The 4,763-nt window shown below is 40.7% G+C and overlaps 1 non-coding gene across 1 annotated transcript; it reads right to left on the minus strand.

Annotated features, from left to right (window-relative positions):
- Window positions 1-1,875: 1,875 nt before the first annotated feature.
- LOC130977537 (small nucleolar RNA R71) lies at window positions 1,876-1,983 on the minus strand. The gene has a single exon (XR_009085225.1). It is a non-coding gene; the product is annotated as a small nucleolar RNA R71 (small nucleolar RNA).
- Window positions 1,984-4,763: the final 2,780 nt, after the last annotated feature.

Below are 4,763 nucleotides of genomic sequence, written 5' to 3' on the forward strand. Positions count from 1 at the left end.
GAAGCTTTCTTTAAAAGCTTGGCTGGCTGTGAAGCCATGTCTAATTCCTGGACCGGAGTCTTAGACTAGCATTGCACTGATTCCTGGAATTCTCATTAAGAATTTTGATACCTTTTCCCACTTAATTTTCGAAAAAAATCAAAAAAAAAATTTACAAAATCATAAAAACCAAAAATATTTTATGTTTCTTGTTTGAGTTTAGTGTCTCATCTTAAGTCTGGTGTCAATTGCATACATTCATGTGTCTTAAGGATCTTCAAATAATTCTTGATGATTTCTTACTCTGATCTTTGAATTCTTTTGACTTGAGTGTTTATGTGTCTCATATAGTGTCAGTAGTATACAAACTGCTAAGTTTGGTGTCTTGCATGCATTGTTATTTGATTCTTGTTGCATTTTGATCCAAAAATATTTCTAATTTGTGTCTTTTCAAGTCAATAATACCAAGAATTGAAGATTCAGAACATACTGCAGAGGAATTACACAGAAAAAGCTGGGCGTTCAAAACGCCCAGTGAAGAAGGACAGACTGGCGTTTAAACGCCAGCCAGGGTACCTGGTTGGGCGTTTAACGCCCAAAAAGGGTGCATTTTGGGCGTTAAACGCCAGAATGGATACCATTCTGGGCGTTTAACGCCAGGATGGCAAAGGGGGAAGATTTTGTTTTCAAATCAATTTTTTTTCAAGTTTTCTAAGTTTTTCAAAATCAAATCTTTTTCAAATCATATCTTTTCAATCAAATGTTTTCAAAGTCAATTTCTTTCCTTTTTCAAAGATACTTACTAACAATTAATGATTTGATTGAACATCTCAAATTTGTTGCCTTTTCTGTTGAGAAAGGTTTAATGTTTGAATCATATCTTTTCTTGTTAGGCAAGTCACTAATTTTCAAAATCAAATCTTTTAAAAAAAATTGTTTTCAAAACATATCTTTTAAAATTGTTTTCAAATCAAATTTTTTCAATCATATCTTTTTGATCACATCTTTTTCAAAATAAGTTTTCAATCAAATCTTTTTGATTTCTAATTTCAAAATCTTTTTCAAAAATCACTTGAATTCTTTTCCACTTTCAATTTTCGAAAATTATCAATCAATTTTTAAAATGTTTTTGACATCTTTCTAATTAATTTTCGAAAATTCTCTTCCCTCCTTCTCACATCCTTCTATTTATGGAGTACTACTCCTTCTTAATGCACAATTCGAACTCTATCTAATCAAGTTCGAATTCTTCTACCTTCTTTCTTCTATTTTTCGTTTCCTCTGACACCTTAAGGAATCTCTATACTGTGACATAGAGGATTCCACATCTTCTTGTTCTCTTCTCTTTCATATGAGCAGGAGCAGAGACAAAGGCATTCTTGTTGAAGCTGACCCTGAACCTGAAAGGACCTTGAAGCGAAAGCTAAGAGAAGCTAAGGCTCAACTCTCTGTTGAGAACCTGACCGAATTCTTCAAGGAAGAAGAACCCATGGCAGCCGAAAACAACAACAATACCAACAATGCAAGGAAGGTGCTGGGTGACTTTACTGCACCTACTCCTAATTTCTATGGGAGAAGCATCTCTATCCCTGCCATTGGAGCAAACAACTTTGAGCTTAAGCCTCAGTTAGTTTCTCTAATGCAACAGAATTGCAAGTTCCATGGACTTCCAATGGAAGATCCTCATCAGTTTTTAGCTGAGTTCTTGCAAATCTGTGACACAGTCAAGACTAATGGGGTTGACCCTGAGGTCTACAGACTAATGCTATTCCCTTTTGCTGTAAGAGAGACAGAGCTAGAATATGGTTGGACTCACAACCTAAAGATAGCCTGGACTCTTGGGAAAAGCTAGTCAATGCCTTCTTGGCAAAGTTCTTTCCACCTCAAAAATGAAGTAAGCTTAGAGTGGAAGTCCAAACCTTCAGACAGAAGGATGGAGAATCCCTCTATGAAGCTTGGGAAAGATACAAACAATTAATCAGAAAATGTCCCTCAGACATGCTTTCTGAATGGAGCATCATAGGTATTTTCTATGATGGTCTCTCTGAACTATCCAAGATGTCTTTGGATAGCTCTGCTGGAGGATCTCTTCATCTGAAGAAGACGCCTATAGAGGCTCAGGAACTAATTGAGATGGTTGCAAATAACCAATTCATGTACACTTCTGAAAGGAATCCTGTGAACAATGGGACTAGTCAGAAGAAAGGAGTTCTTGAGATTGACACTCTGAATGCCATTTTGGCTCAGAATAAGATATTGACTCAACAAGTCAATTTGATTTCTCAAAGTCTGTCTGGAATGCAAAATGCACCTGGCAGTACTAAGGATGCTTCACCTGAGGAAGAAGCTTATGATCCTGAGAACCCTTCAATGGAAGAGGTGAATTACCTAGGAGAACCCTATGGAAACACCTATAATTCTTCATGGAGAAATCACCCAAATTTCTCATGGAAGAATCAAGAGAGACCTCAACAAGGTTTCAATAATAATAATGGTGGAAGAAACAGGTTTAGCAATAACAAGCCTTTTCCATCATCTTCTCAGCAACAGACAGAGAATGCTAAGCAGAACCCCTCTGACTTAGCAACCATGGTCTCTGATCTAATCAAAACCACTCAAAGTTTCATGACTGAAACAAGGTCCTCCATTAGGAATTTGGAGGCACAAGTGGGACAGCTGAGCAAGAAAGTTACTGAACTCCCTCCTAGTACTCTCCCAAGTAATACAGAAGAAAATCCAAAAGGAGAGTGCAAAGCCATAACCATGGCCGAATATGGAGAGGAAAGAGAGGAGGTGGACGCCACTGAGGAAGACCTCAATGAGCGTGCACCAACCTCCTCTGAGTTCCCCAATGAGGAACCATGGGAATCTGAGGCTCAAAATGAGACCATAGAGATTCCATTGGACTTACTTCTGCCTTTCATGAGCTCTGATGAGTATTCTTCCTCTGAAGAGGATGAGTATGTCACTGAAGAGCAAGTTGCTAAATACCTTGGAGCAATCATGAAGCTAAATGACAAGTTATTTTGAAATGAGACTTGGGAAGATGAACCTCCCTTGCTCACCAAAGAACTGGATGACTTGTCTAGGCAGAAATTACCTCAAAAGAGACAAGATCCTGGGAAGTTTTCCATACCTTGTACCATAGGCACCATGGCCTTCAAGAAGGCCCTGTGTGACTTAGGGTCAAGTGTGAACCTCATGCCTCTCTCTGTAATGGAGAAGCTAGGGATCTTTGAGGTACAAGCTGCAAGAATCTCATTGGAGATGGCAGACAACTCAAGAAAACAAGCTCATGGACTTGTAGAGAATGTTTTGGTAAAAGTTGAAGACCATTACATCCCTACTGATTTCATAGTCCTAGAGACTGGGAAGTGCATGGATGAATCCATCATCCTTGGCAGACCCTTCCTAGCCACGGCAAGGGCTGTGATTGATGTTGATAGAGGTGAACTGATCATTCAAGTGAATGAAAAATCTTTGGTGTTTAAGGCTCAAGGATATCCCTCTGTCACCATGGAGAAGAAGCATGAAGAGCTTCTCTCAAATCAGAGACAAACAGAGCCCCCACAGTCAAACTCTAAGTTTGGTGTTGGGAGGCTACAACCAAACTCTAAGTTTGGTGTTGAACCCCCACATTCAAACTCTAAGTTTGGTGTTGGGAGGTTCCCACATTGCTCTGAGTATCTGTGAGGCTCCATGAGAGCCCTCTGTCAAGCTACTGACATTAAAGAAGCGCTTGTTGGGAGGCAACCCAATGATTATATTTTATCTATTTCCCTTTGTTATTTTATGTTTTTTTGTAGGTTGATGATCATAAGAAGTCACAAAATCCATTGAAAAAGCAAAAACAAAATGAAAAACAGGAAGAAAAATAGCACACCCTGGAGGAAGAACCCACTGGCGTTTAAACGCCAGTGAGGCTAGCAGTTGGGCGTTTAACGCCCAGTCTGGCACCATTCTGGGCGTTTAACGCCAGAAAGGGGCACCAGACTGGCGTTAAAGGCCAGAAAAGGGCAAGAACCTGGCGTTAAACGCCAGGAATGGGCACCAGCCCGGCGTTTAACGCCAGAAATGACTCAAAACGTGATTTTGAGCAACATTTGGTGCAGGGATGACTTTTCCTTGACACCACAGGATCTGTGGACCCCACAGGACCCCCACCAACCCCACCACCACCCTCTCTCTTCTTCCCCCATTCACCAATCACCTCAATACCTCTTCCCCAAAAACCCTTCACCTATCAAATCCCATCTTTCTCTTCACCACTCACATCCATCCTTCACAAAACCCCACCAACCTCACCCTTCAAAATTCAAACCACTTTCCCTCCCAAACCCACCCATAATGGCCGAACTCCATCTCCCCTCTCTCCTATAAATACCCTTCTTCACTCCTTCATTTTCACACAACCTAAACACCACTTCTCCCCTTCTTTGGCCGAATACAAAGCCATCCCCTTCTCCCTCATTTCTTCTTCTTCTACTCTCTTCTTTCTTCTTTTGCTCGAGGACGAGCAAACCTTTTAAGTTTGGTGTGGTAAAAGCGTTGCTTTTTCGTTTTCCATAACCATTTATGGCATCCAAGGCCGGAGAAACCTCTAGAAAGAGGAAAGGGAAGGCAAAAGCTTCCATCTCCGAGTCATGGGAGATGGATAGATTCATCTCAAGGGTGCATCAAGACCACTTCTATGAAGTTGTGTCCTTGAAGAAGGTGATCCCCGAGGTCCCCTTTTCACTCAAAAGGGGTGAATATCCGGAGATCCGCCATGAGATCCGAAGAAG

Source organism: Arachis stenosperma, chromosome 4 (genome assembly GCF_014773155.1).
Source record: "Arachis stenosperma cultivar V10309 chromosome 4, arast.V10309.gnm1.PFL2, whole genome shotgun sequence".
Classification (NCBI taxonomy): domain Eukaryota; kingdom Viridiplantae; phylum Streptophyta; class Magnoliopsida; order Fabales; family Fabaceae; genus Arachis; species Arachis stenosperma.